The sequence below is a fragment of the Nannospalax galili genome, unplaced genomic scaffold (assembly GCF_000622305.1).
Source record: "Nannospalax galili isolate Female #2095 unplaced genomic scaffold, S.galili_v1.0 scaffold589, whole genome shotgun sequence".
Lineage (NCBI taxonomy): Eukaryota > Metazoa > Chordata > Mammalia > Rodentia > Spalacidae > Nannospalax > Nannospalax galili.
The window spans coordinates 4,790,629-4,805,401 of record NW_008360324.1 but is presented as its reverse complement, the minus strand read 5'-3'; the positions used below and the strand labels follow the sequence as shown (position 1 = coordinate 4,805,401).

The 14,773-nt window shown below is 43.0% G+C and overlaps 1 non-coding gene across 1 annotated transcript; it reads left to right on the top strand.

The window, feature by feature from the left end:
- The first annotated feature begins 14,150 nt into the window (after positions 1 to 14,150).
- Positions 14,151 to 14,256, top strand: LOC115068840. Its single transcript, XR_003848186.1, has one exon. It is a non-coding gene; the product is annotated as a U6 spliceosomal RNA (small nuclear RNA).
- Positions 14,257 to 14,773: the final 517 nt, after the last annotated feature.

Below are 14,773 nucleotides of genomic sequence, written 5' to 3'. Positions count from 1 at the left end.
TTCTTCTTTTCCTTTCTTTTTTCTTCCTCTCCCCCTCCCCCCTCACTGGGATTAAAGTGGGCCCCATAGCACCTGGCTGTTTTGAATCATTTTTGTTTTGTTTTGTTTTGTTTTCATGGAAAAGTTTAGGGTATTCAGTTCTCTTAGTTCTTGAATGTTTGAGAATTCTACCTGCTAAATTGTACTTTAACAGAAAAGTGGCTGAGAGTAATCTTATGTCAGACTGTTGTCCCCTCCGAATTTTACAGACATTTCTCTTGGGTTTAAAAGGCTGGCATGGGCCAGGTGTGGTGGCACACACCTTTAGTCCCAGCACTTGGGAGGCAAAGGCAGGCATATTTTTGTTAGATCGAGGCCAGCCTGGTCTAGGTAGTGAATTCCAGGTCAGGTGGGGAAACAAGGAGACCCTGTTTCAAACAAACAAACAAACAAACAAAATGAAACAAAATAAAACCCAAAACAAACAAACAAAATGCTAGCCAGAACTGGGAGGCAGCAGCAGATGAATCTCTGAGTTCAGGGTCAGCCTGGTCTACATAGCGAGTACGAAAAACCCCAAAAAACTGCTAGACAACATAGAGAAGGGAGGGCCTTCCGAGGCTCCACCCCTAGCTAAGGAGCTTTGGCAGTTGATCATTGTCTACTTACTAGAGTTGCCTACTTACTAAAGGGAGAGTCATTTTCCTTTGAGGGTGGCCATTGGCAGGTTGCCCATGCCCCAGTGGACGAAGCCACAGCCCTGCATATATGGATGGGTGACAGTGAAGGAGAGGGTTATTTATTTTTTTAAGAGTGAGAACTTGAAGCTGGAGGAAAGATGTATTGTGGAACGGGCTGGGGGAATTGGAGGGAGGGAGTGGGGGTGGATGTAATTAAGATGCAGTGTATGTATTTAACTCTGTTCCAAAGGCTAAAAATGTCAAAAGTATTTGGGAGCTCTTATCTAATCCCTAAAAGATTTTAGGGTTACCTCTTCAGAGGGGGCAATGTTAGGGTAGCAAAAAGCCCCATTTTAAAAAAAGAGTACACGAAGTTGTTCAGGAAGAAGTGATGGGGTGATATAGGAGGAGTTGGAGAGGAGGGAGTGGGTGTGGATTTGGTCAAAATACCTTATATGCATGTATGAAATTCTCAATATCTTTTTTAAGTTAAAAAAAATCAGAAGTCAGAAAAGAGTTAATGTTGAACCATGTAAGTAATATTCATCCATGGATATATGGGCTAACTGAAATGTTTTTCTAATGTAATTGCATCTTCTATTTAATAATTATTTACAAAAATATGCACAATGTGAAAATATGGGGGGAATTATTCTAATTTATATACATATTTTTGTGACAAGGAAACAAAATGATCAATAAAATGTCTTTTTTAAAATTTTATTTATTATTTTTATTTCATGTGTATGAGTATTATGCCTGCATGTAAGTAAATGCACCCATGTCGTGCAATGACCACGGAGGACAGAAGAGGCTGTCGGATCCCCTGGAACTGGAGTTACAGACAGTTGTTTGCTGCCATGTGGGTGCTGAGATTCAAACCCCGGTCTTCTGCAAGAACAGTCAGTGTTCTTAACCACTGAGCCATCTCTCCACCTCACATGAGCTAGGCAAGGGCTCTACTACCTCTGAGTCCTATCTCCAGCCCTCTTTTTACTTTTAACTTTGAGATAGGATCCTGCTAAGTTGTCTTGATGGGCTTGAACCCTCTCTGCAGACCAGCCATCTACTGCCTCAGCCTCCTGGATAGCTGGGATTACAGGCCTACAAGCATGGTGGTGCACGCCTTTAGTCCCAGCACTTGGGAGGCAGAGGCAGGCAGGTCTCTGTGAGTTCAAGGCCAGCCTGGTCCACATAGTGACTTCTAGGCCAGCTGGAGCTACAGGAAGACCCTGTCTCAAAAAAATAAATAAAATAAAATTTTTTTTAAAAAATGACTAGATAAAATTCTGTGGGATTCAAGGGAATTTGGGGGAAAAAAACTACCTAAAACTTCCAACTCTTTAGAGCTTGTATGCGTGTGTTTAAATATTTGCATTTGTATTATTTATTAATGATTGATTTATTTGTGGTATTGAGGATAAAACAAGGTCCTTATGAATGCTAGGCATGCACTCTACCACCGAGCTACATCTCCAGCATGTATCTTTTTAAATAGATGGTAATTGAAATCAAGTAGCAGGATTTCATTTGATACATTTCAAAGTGATACAACCCAGTATATTTTCAATTTTTATGTGCATGTGTGTGTGTGTGTCTGTGTGTGTGTGTGTGTGTGTGTGTGTGTGTGTGTGTGTGCATGTATGGAGGCCAGCAGAGGATATCAGGTGTTCTACTCCACCACTTTCAGTCTTATTCCATTGAGACAGGTCTCTCACAGAGCCTGGTGCTATGCTGGTGGCCAGAAAGACCCAGAAATCCTCTGTCTCTGCCCCCCTCCCCGCCACAGCACTGGGGTTACAGTTGTGTGTATGATCATCCCAGCTTTTTATGTGGGCTCTAAGAATCTAAACTCAGGTCCACATGCTTGTATACAAGTGCTCTTACTCACTGAGCTGTCTCTCCTGCTCAACTTGGTGTATCTTAAATGGAGTATACTCATGACATATGAATGGCATATTCATTAATCATTAAGGAAATGAAATTAAATCTACAATAAAATACATCTCCACACCCATTAAAAGGGCTAATATCAAAAACATAAAAGAGGGCTAGAGAGATGGCTCAGCGATTGGGAGCACTGGCTGCTCTCAGAGAGGACCTGGGTATGGTTCCCAGGACCCACATGGTAGCTAACAACCATCAGTAACTTCAGTTCCAGGGGATCTGACACCTTTTTCTGGCCTCCATGGACTTTGCACAGTATGAAGCATTTCCATAAATGCAAGCAATGCACTTATACACATAAAATAAAAATAATAAATAAAATATTCAGAAATAAAAAAGATATGTGTCGGCAAGGCTGTGGGGGAAGGGAGCCCTTGTACACTATTGGTGGGCATGTGAATGAATGCATCCATTCTAGAAAGCACAGGGATGCTGAAAAATCTCAAAGTAGACCTACCATGTGGCACAGTAATCTCATTTCCAGGTATTTACTCAAAAAGTGTGAAATCAGCACGTCAAAGAGCTGTCTGCCCTCCTGTCTTCCATGTACTTACTACTGCTAGAGATAATCGAGTTACTCAACCAGCCTGTGTGTCCATCAATGGATGGATGGATCAAGAGGGGAGTATATTCAGAATAAAATTAAAGTACTAATTGTCAGTTTAAAAAGGGAACAAATGAAGACAAATATTCCATGCCTTTATTCACAAGTAGGCTCTAAGAAATTGAATTTACAGACACAAAAAAGTAGAATCGGTTACTAAAGGCTGGAGGGAGGACGCACGGCTATGAGGAGGTTAAAATCAAGGGCTTAGACTGAAGAAGTAAGTCTGCCTTCATTTATTTATTTTGAGATCTTTTGCATAGCCAGGAGACTATGAAATTTCAAAATCTCTAAGAAAGTAGCAAATATTCTCACCACACAAAACTGGGAACTCTCTGAGTTGAAGGACAGGTTAATTAATTAGCCACATTTAATCATTCCACGTTGATTAAAAGTCGCAGCTTCAGCCAAAAGTGGTGGCACCTGCCTTTAATCCCAGGACTTGGGGAGGCAGAGGCAGATGGACCTCCATGAGATGGAGACCATGAGTGCTAGACCAGCTGGGGCTACAGGGAGACCCTGTCTCAAAAAAAAAAAAAAAAAAAAAAAAGAGTCACAGCTCTGTAAATAGACCTATGTGCTCTATAAATAAATGGCTATAACTTGCCCAAATAGAATGAAAATGTCAGTGTAGCTAAAGTAACTTGGTTTGCCATTGTTTAAACTTAGGAGTTTTAGGAGTTAAAAACAGCAGATAGTTGATGGGTCATTTTCAAAAACGTGCTTCAATTTCTCTCAGGGGTCATGAGAAGACCATGCTTGGATGTGCAGGGCTCCTCCCCAGGACAAGCTTCCTGAGCTGCGTTGCATGCGTCTATGAGTAGGGCAACTTCCGGGTGGTCCCTGGAGCTGAAATACCACAGCTTGTTCCTGACCCCTCTCCTCTCACGTCTTCATCCCACTCAGAGTATCTGCCACTTTCTCTGCATCTAATCTGATGTCATTGTCACTGTGAAGTAACCACCACCACTTTGTAGTCTAGAAGGATGTGGGAGCCATTCCATCTCCTTTCTTTTGCCCCACGCCTGGCCCTGTTCCTCTTTCTCCCCAGGCTCTTGGGTCCCCTGGGCTCCTTGCCACTCTGCCTGGCTCCCTGAGTCCACTGCCTCCTTGTGTCTAGGTGACAGTCTGGGACACCCTGCATCACAGTCTCTCGCTCACTGGGTAAAGCTGGAAGATGGACCTGATCACCCACAGCACTGCTATGTCATTCCAGGCCCAGCCAAACAAAGCCTGGCCCTTCTCGCGCTGCGTCCATTTCAGTCTTCTCTGCCTTTCATGCACAGAGGGAGAGGATGTGACTTCATCCTCAAGGCATCTGAATCCAGGGGTGTCCAGGGCTCCCACCCAGGCCTGACTCCGGAGCCTCCTCCTGTGCCCCTCTTTCCAGCCTGGAGGGACACGAAAGACAAGTGGGCTTGGAGAGAAGGGATACTATATGTCTGCCACAAGGGCAGATGGCAGAGGAAGTGAATTTGGCTAGACACTCACTTTATGTAAAACATTCCCCAAACTGGAATCCCATACACAGAGTCCCACACATGTGCTCGCCCAGACATCACTGAGAAGCAGGCCAGGCCGGAAATCCCTACCCCCACCCGGGCTCACTCCAGCCCCACAGAATCAAAATGCATGAATAAGGCTAAAGTCCTTTTTCTTCCTCATTTGCCAGGGCTATCTCTGGGAACAGGAGCCTTCTGAATGCTGGAGTCACCATGGGAGGATCGGAACAGTGGATCAGAGAGACTATCTGCAGAGCCCCTCACTGCTCCAGGGATGGTAGCAGGCAGTCTGTGTTGGCACCAGTCTCTTCCTTCTACCCTAAAGAAAACATAGTCTCGAGGTGGTGATGCTACATCATAGCTACATCCCTTCAGGAACTTTGGGGCTTCCAGTGTTCAGGACTCTTGGTTAAAAGGTAAGCCTCATGGAAGGATGGTGGCACACATCCACCCCCAGGTGATGGGAGAAAATAAAGGGATTGAGGCTTAGAAAGAGCCAGTGAGGAAGTGGCCCTGTCATTCTCCAGTCCTTCCTGTGCCCTGTGGGGTTGTCCCCGTAGGTCAGATGCCAGTTTTGAAACACAGTAGGGAGGTTGGGTGGATAGCTTCTTCCTTATTCCTCCTCAGACCCCAGCCAGAAGAATGGCTTCTTTCTGGGCCTCTAGGCAAATACTCCCATCCCGCTGGGGTCCCCTGTAAGAATCTACAGAGAGTTAGAGTCTGTCTGTGCTGGGTTTGTGGGCAGCATATTCAACCCAATAAATAGAAAAGAATGCATATAGCTAAAGCAGCCATTGCCCATCTCAAATGCTTACTGTCCATCTTCCCTGTACACACACACACACACACACACACTCATCTCCGGCGCTGCCTTGGCTGGCTCCTCCTCACCCTCTGGGTCCCTAACAAAAACACCTGCTCCAGTGTCTGAAGTCACCGTCCTCTTGTCTTGTTTTACTCCATTTATTACCCTCCAAAAACTTCCACAATTTGATCCTATCTTGTTTCCTTTCTTGCTTATTATCTGGAATGCTATCATGATTCACCAGTCCCCTATTCTAGTTAGCTATTACCGGTCAACCTGACAACCTGGAGTCAGCTCAAAAAGGAGTCTCAATTGAGTCAATTGAGAGATTTCCCAGAACAGACTGGCCTGAGGGGGTTGTCTAAATTGTTAATTGATAGAAGAGGGCCCAGCCCACTGTGGGCAGCACCATCCCTAGGCAGGTGGTCCTGGGCTATATAAGAAAGCCAGCTAAGACATGAGCCAGCAAGCAGTGCTCCTCCCCGGTTTCTGCTTCAAGTTCCTATTTGAGTACCTGACCTGACTTGTCTGAGGGATAGACCGTGACCTGGAAGTATAAGCCAAAGTGTAAACTCTTGCCTGCCCTAAGTTGCTTTTGGTCATGGTATTTGTCACAGCAACAAAATGAAACCAGAACCCCGACATATGCACCTACCCAGCCCACAGGATTGTGAGTCACAAGCAGTAACTTTTGCCAGTCTTACTATTTGAAAAGACCCAGAGTGAAGTTGACATTGAATAAGCCATTGAAACACTCAGTGTTGATAAGATCTTGTGTCCTCTCCAGTCCTCTATGTTAAAACCTTTCACACTACACTATTATGTATAATACATAAGCATATATGTTACAGATAATTATATATGCAAATATATAACAGAATTATCAGAGTCTATCTTCTGGATCAGGCTGTGAGCTACTCCTCAAGGATGGATGTGTTTGCTGAGACTTCTTTTGGACTCAGCGTAGAGTCACGTGCCTGGTTAGAAGTAAATAAGCATCTGAATTCATTGCCTGATTTTGTTGGCTTCAAGATGATGAGGAAGATGATGTCTTATCTTGGAGGTGCTCCCAAAAGACCACTAAGCCCTTCTATTTCATTCCCACAGGTCTACAAACTAACCCTAGCATCATCCCCTGCTTTGCAGATGAGCAGGCTAGTCTACAAAAATCTGAGGTATTGAGATGGCTCAGCAGTTAAGAGCACTGACTGCTCTCACAGAGGATCCGGGTTCGATTCCCAGGACCCACATGGCAACTACGAACCGTCCTTAACTCCAGTTCCAGGGGAATTCGGATCCCTCTTCTGACCTCCGCGGCATTGCACGACACAGGCACACTCACATACATGCAAGCAATACACTCATACACATAAAATAAATAATATATATATTAAATTTGAAGTATTTCATTGGGGAAAGACTTAGAAGGGACTTGGAAACATCCAATAATAGCTACAACTGCCTTTGTGAGGGGGTTGGGGTTGCCAAGAGAAAAAGAGCTGATTTCAACTCACAGTTCAAGGGTACAGTCTATCAGAGCAGGGAAGTCAAGGCAACAGGAACTTGAATCTGCTGGTCACACAACATCCACCATCAGGAAGCAGAAAGTGATGAATCCTGTGCTCAGCTCACTTTCTCCTTTTTTTAAAAAAAGCACCTTTTATTTATTCTTTGACAATTTCATACATGTAAGCGATATATATTGGTTATATCTACGCCCAACCCCCTACTGCCTCCAGGCACCCCAGCATCACCCTTTCCTTCTTGTTTTTGTCACCTACTGAGTCCAATTACAGCTGCCTGTTGGAGTGTTGACTGATCTTGTTGACTTGTTCTTGTACGGGTAACCATAGCTGCAGTGAGTTTATAGGTTCATGCCATGCTCAGAAAATACCAGTTCACAGCATTCCCCATCCCACCCTAAAGCCCTTACATTCTTTCCAATCTCTCTTCCTCAGTGTCCCCTAGCCTTCGGCAGGGGGATTAATATAGCTGTCTCATTTAAGACTGAGTACTGGTTCCCCCCTATAAGCCTGTAAAGTTCCATCCATGAGCATTTAACCAGGTTTACAGTACCAGGTCTGAATTCCTTCCTGTGGAGCAAGTCTCAAATCCAATTCAAAAGCAGCTAGTTACCCTTATAACCTCATAACTTTTATGCCACTATTGTAAAAATGGGCACATCTTATATGACAAATGCCTTTTTCTTCTTTCTGTTCTGTAGTTTCTCTGTCTCTCTGTCTCTCTCTCTCTCTCTCTCTCTCTCTCTCTGTGTGTCTGTGTCTGTGTCTGTGTGTGTGTAAAGAGAGAGGGGGCTTGGAAGATATACATCTTCTGCACTGACTACTTTTCTCACTGCTGTTAAAAAATATCTGACAAAAAGACAACTCAAGAGTATATTTTGGCTCTCAGCGTGAGAGGACAGGCCGTCATGGTGAGGAACAGCAGCGGTGGTGAGCCGTGGCGGTGACGCTCAGCTGCACACCCCACTCCTCACAGGAAGCAGAGAACAGGAAAAGCCAGCACTCAGCTCACTTTTCCCTTTGTATTTAGTGTTGGGCCCCAGACCATGGGATGTGCCCAAATTCAGGTGTTTCTCCCCTGCTCAGTCAAACCTCTCTGGAGGCATCCACACAAACCCACCCATAGGAGTCTCCTAGGGGATTCTAAATCCAATCAAGCTGACAATGGAGATTAACCATTACAGTGTCCCAGGATGGCCTTGAACTCATCTTGTAGCCCAGGCTAGCCTCCATCCCTTAATCCTCCTGCCTCATTCTCCTGAGTACAAGGATTTTGGGTGTGCACCACCACACCTAGCTTGCCCCATGTATTTTTTTAAGCTTTGTTTTATTTTTATTTTTATTTTTATTTTATGTGTGTGTGGGATTGCCTGAATGTGTGCAATCAGTACAACTTGCATGCCTGGTGTCCATGGAGGCCAGAAGAGGGCATTGGATTCCCTGGAACTAGAGTTGTGACCCTCCATGTGGGTACTGAACCCCAGTTCTCTGGAAGAATGGCAAGGGCTCTGGCCTGTGGTGCCATCTCTCCAGCCCCACACTCTGTGTATTTTGAAACTCTGTTGGCCTAAGTCTTTGTGACAATGTGGAGTCAGGATGGCACCTGCCCTCATGCCTTTCCAGGTAGCTGTGTGTGGCAAGCTTACCTGCCCTCCAAGCTTTACTTCCTGCATTTCCTCTCAAAAACGTGTCCTTATTTATTCAGCAGAGATCCTGATTCCTGTAACCATATTCCTGTTAAACCTCCGTCTACAGCTTTGTCATAGCTCTTGATGATTTTCCTTGTTATTTACCTTGCTGCATGTTTTCACCCCTGGATCGTGCATTCTTCTTAAGATAAAACTTAATAACTGCACATTATTTACATGGGTCCTATCCTAGCACAGTGCCTAATACCTTTTAGTTATATGATAACTTGGTTCCCTGTGTCATCAAGAGCAGGAGGGAAGCACAAAACAAACAAAGCGGTAAATGCCTCACAATGGGAAGCTGGATATGTCAGGTTCTGTTCAGGGACCCAGGCAGGATCACAGATTCATGGATAAACCCTGTCTGCATTTCTCATTGCCTTCCTCCCCTCCTGACTTGGGTAACACTCAGTTCCCCACTATGGAAGGGGCTTTTGGGTTATAGACCCATGTAAATAAGACCCTAGAGGTTAAAAAAAAACTCCCTGGAGAAGTGATGATTGAAATAAAACTCCAGGCAAGATAAGAGCTGGCCAGGCCGAGAGAGGGAGTGAGAAAGTGTTACAAACAGAGGAAAGAGACTAACTGGAAAGCACCCCTAGCTTGGTGTTCTGGCTAGTGTCTCAGAGATGAGAGAGGGCAGAAGACTGCAAAGTGAGCGCAAATGGCCGGACTGAAGGGCAGCCAGTGTGCGCTCCAGTATAGCATGGCTGTAAGGGTGGTTGGGGGTAGGGATGTTCATGTGTATTCCAATTTTTCAAAAGAATAGGAAAATCTGGATTTTTATGAGAAATACCTTGATTTTTTTTTAATGCTGGTTCAACCTGAAAAAATAAATGATATGTGCCAAATAAAACACACCTGTGGGTTTTAATGGGCCAATAGCTAGGCAATTTGAAAGCATCCTGTTAGACTGGGTATAAAGCCAGCGGTGGAAAGTGACTGGCAAGTAAGTGAAGATTGAAGCCAGAGCATGAGAAAAATGTGCAGGCTCATTAAGGCGAGCAACTGGTAATGAAAGGCCATCGGAGGACTTTAAATGCGGTCAAGTTTCTATTTAAGAGGAAAGTTCTGGTTTCAGCTAGAGAATCAATCAGTGGGAAGCAGCCTCAGTGTAAGCAGGAATACCATGTTTCAAAATGATGGTAAAACACAAGTGACTTATGCAGGAGCCTGGTCTCCAGTGGGAGCCCTGGGCAAGGCTAGCAACAGATGATACTCAGAAGTTAGATCACAGGATTTTGTATTTAATTGACTGTACAATGTGAGGAAGAAATGAACCATCTAGAATGATCTCAGGTTTGCAGTACAGACAACTGAGTGTACCTCAGTATAAAAATAAGCTAGAGGGCACCCAAGAAGAAGCGTCATTAGCAGGGAAGTTAGCTACATTTTGTCAGTGTCAAAGCTTAGCTCTGGGGCCGGAGTGATGGCTCAGCAGCTAAGAGCACTGGTTGCTCTTGCAGAGAACCCAGTTCCCAGCAGCCACGTGGTGGCTAACAGTTCCTTTTCTGTCCTTCAAAAGGCAATTGGATTTCTAACCTTCGGTACACAGGGTATGTCGCCTTCCCATACCTTGAAGAACGTCCTGTGGAGTCAGGGAGCCTGACTTGAATCCCAGCCTGGATGAAAGCAGAAAATACATTGGCATGACCCCAGTCATGTACCCACCGCCCAGTGAAAGGAAACTCCAGGTTTGGATGTTTATGGACCAAGCACAGTTACAGTCTTACCATTTCTGTCTCTTGTTCTAATGCCTGATCTTGAGTGCTGGGCCCCTGTGTCTTCCCATCAGTCCCAACCTCCATCAGTTTTCCCTGAACATCTCTAGGATGCTTGCACTCCAACATGCCTAGTACAAGGAGTTCTCTGATATGTGGTGCAAAATCTTTTTTTCTGGGATTTGGTTTCAGTCTGGTCCTAGCCCCTCTCACCAATATTGTGAAGGGAATATTTTCTTGTGACCTCTTTTCAATCCAGGTGAGCCCAAAGTCCAGAATATAGCACAGAAGACAAACAGCCAGTTCAGACCTCAGTCACATTCCACCCAGAAGTTAGACCAGGAAAGATCCCATCTCCTGACCCTTCACATTTGAACTGAGAATAGTGCTTTGTTCTCTAGAAGCTTGGTTTAATCTGGTGGTCTTCAGGAAAGACTAGCTAAATGAGGGACTGGGTCTGCAGCTGGTGTATGTAATCCTGGATGGTACTTTTTCCTTGAGATTATATAGACCTTGCTTCTTCACCCCCTACCTGGCCATCCCGCTATTCTTTTTCTTTTCTTTTTCAGGCAGGGCTACCCTGTAGCCCCAGCTGGCCTCGAATTTGCTATGTAGACAAGGCTGGCCTAGACCTTACAGAGATCCACATGCCTCTGCCTCCCAAATGCTGAGATCAAAGGCATGTGTCAGCACTACCCCTTCATTCTTGTTGAAGTCTCAAGTCCAGCAGATATTATTCTCTTTGTAAATGACCTCAGTATTTATTTGGATGCCCAGAAAGTTACTTACCAGTTTTATTTTTTATTAAAAAGTTTTTAATGCCTGAATTCTGGAAACTTTACCATGATGTTCTTTATTATCAAACATGTTCCTGGAGCACAATTTTAATTAGCTTTTCAGACAGACAGAGAGACAGCGAGAGAGAGAGAGACAGAGAGAGAGAGAGACAGAGAGACAGAGAGACAGAAGAGAAAAGCCTTCATTCATGATCCAGTGACTATTTTTAACTTCTTCAACATTTTTTCCTTAAAGAAATTGTGTTTGTTGGCCCTTTCTTATCATCCTTCCATTTCATTTAACATTTTAAGACTCAACCTCTACGTTACCGTTTTCAGCACTTCCTCATTTTTTTCATTCCATTTATACCTCTACTAAGATGGAATTAATATGCAGCTCATATAAAATGTCCTAAGGCTTTTATAAGAAAGACTAAGGAGATAAAATTCCCTAAAGTGATCATTGAGAAGGTGAATATAGTATAAAACTTTCAAACTAATGGCAGGAAAATTAAATGAAGGAAACATCAACGCAATGAACACAAAGGAAATTAAACCAAGTGGAGAGAAGAAAAGGCCAGAATGGACAGGAAAAGTAGAAAAACAAAAGAAGATGATTGAGAAAAATGTTAAAACATTTTCAAATCTACAATAAATGTTGATGAAACTTCACTTAATATATTGACTGCTGCTTCAAACCCAATGATAATGGAAAAAAATCTTTCAAATCGGTGACATACGACTAAAATAGCACTAAGAAACTAGCAGCTTTAAATGCATCCACTTCGAGAGGCTAGAAAAATAAATTCCAACAAAAGTCATGCAAGGAAAGAAGTACTATGGATAAGAACAGATTTCAGTCAATCCCGCAACAGGTACATGATGGATACAGAATGAAGATGAATGCAATTGATTACGCCATAGCAAAGCAAATCAAGAAAAGAAGAAGGATAGACAAGATGGCCCCGTGGGCAAGGCACTTGCAGTCAAGTCTAAGAACCCAAGCTCAATTCCCGGGCTCACATAAAGGTGGAAGGAGAGAATCAGTTCCCATAACTTGTCCTCTCTCCTCCACAAGTACGATGTGGTATGTACACACACACACACACACACACACACACACACACACACACACACAGATAAATGCAATTTAATTTTTTTAAGAAAATGCAAATTATCAATATCAAAAATGAGAAGGAAAACATTGTTACAAATTGTTCCATATTAAATAAAAATAGGATATTATGCTAATAGTATTATGCTAACAAATCCAGCAGCTTGAATGAGTAAACATTGTTTTTGAGAAACACATTACTAAGACTGACATAAAAAGAAGTAAAAAACAGGACTAGTTCTGGATATGCTGAAGAGAACTCCAGATTCAAATGACTTCATAATGAATTTTACCAGACATAGATTAAAAAAATCTTATTTAAAGTTGGTCAAGTAATTTTATAAAATCAAAATAACCTTGATTCTAATACCAGAAAATGTCATTACAAGAGAATGAACTTCAAAGCTGGGCATGGTGGCACATGTCTTTAATTCCTGTACTCAGGAGGCAGAAGCAGGCAGATCTCTGTGGGTGCAAGGCCAGCCTGGTGTACATAGCAAGTTCTAGGCCATCCCGAGCGACATAGTGAGACCCTACTGAGAGAGGGAAAGAAAGACAGAGACAGACAGAGATAAAGAATATCTCTCATGAACACAGATAAAAAAAAATTCCTCATAAAGGTACTGGCCTAGAATCTGGCTCAGTAGATACAGTGCAAGCTTAGCATCCACAAAGCTCCAGGTTTGAGCCCAGCACTGCATAAACTGGTTATAATGGCACACACCATAATCCTAGCACTCAGAAGATAAGAGGATGATCTGAAATCCAAGGTCATCTTCAGCCACATGGTGAGTTCAAGGCCAGCCTGGGAAGATAGTAATCAAATTGTAACAGTGAATAGCTCAGTAGCACATAGATCATAAGGGCCTGGGTTCAATGCCGAGACTAAAAGGAAGGAAGGAAAAAAATAAAGATATATCAATAAATCAAATTCAGTGAGAGAAAGAGAGAAAGGGACCACATCTACATAATTTTTAAATTTATATGTATGAGTGTTTGCCTGCATACATCTAGGTGTACTGTGTGCATGCAATGCCTGCAGAGGCCAGAAGAGAGTGTTGGGTCCCCTAGAACTGGAACTACATATGGTTGTCAGCCACCATGTAGGTGCAGAGTACCAAACCTCCATCCTCTGCAAGAGTAACCAGTACTTTTAACCATTGAGCTATCTCTCTAGCTCCTGCATAACTTTTATTACACTATTTTGTTATAATTGTTCTTTTTTTATTAGTTGTTGCTGATCTTTTGCCATGCCTAATTTAAGGTATATATACCGGGGAAAATGTTTTAGATAGAAAGATAGACAGATGAGAGAAAGAGAGTCAGAGACAGAGAGAAAGAGAGAGAGACAAAGACAGAGACAGAGACAGAGAAACAGAGAGAAGATAGATGGTTTGATTATCTCTGCTCCCAGCCTCCACTAGGAGACTTGTAGTGAATCCTTAATGGATAAGGAAGACTACATAATATTAATTCTATAACAATTATATTATATATTACATTACATATAATTATATTATAGCAGACAGTAACCAGTAATTAGAAAGGAACCAGCAATTATTGGAGCAGGTCAGAAGGCTCCATGAACTCTGTTTTCAAGAACATGAAATTGATTAAGTATTTAGTGCATTTGAACATACAAAAGAGTAAGGGGCTCCATTAACTGTAAATACATAGAAAACTAAACAGAAAGGCAATTAATAATTTCTGAAGATACAAAAGCAAACAAAGATATAGTACATGGATAAGCTGAAAATACATAATATGTAGTAATGATTTTGGATACTGACCTAAGCAAAGTTGTAATTATAGTGCTCGTTTCGGCAGCATATATACTAAACTGGATCAATACAGAGAAAATTAGCATTGTCTCTGCCCAAGGATGACACGCAGATTTGTGAAGCGTTCCATATTTTTGAAACTATTACAGAGTTCCGCAGCTGGTCTCACACAGAGAATAACTGTCTGTGAGATGCCCAACCTCAAGTGACACATCTACAATAGAACCTCTACACCTAAGGCTCACGGAACATAGTGGAACAAGGGGTAGGGAGAATGCTAATGCATCTCTCTCCTCTCACCAGAGAGCAATGAACACAGAAGGCCACAACTGGCCAAGGTGTAGAGAATAAGAGACTGCAGAGTACATGTCCCAGGATAGGACTCCCATATTAAACCTCACCCACCCAGAGCACAAGGAAGGTTGTGAAATAGAGGGTGGAAAGATTGTAAGAGCCAGGGGCGGTGCATGACCATAAGAAAACAGTGTCTTCCAGGCCTCTGGAAACTTGCTAACATGAATTCACAGTAATGGTGACAGCATGCACAAGACCCATGCAAACTCAGTAAGCCAAAAACCCAGCATAGACCTGGGGAAATTAACAGCAGATCCCAATCTTAGCTGAGGAACTACTGGCAGATGATCACTGTTGGA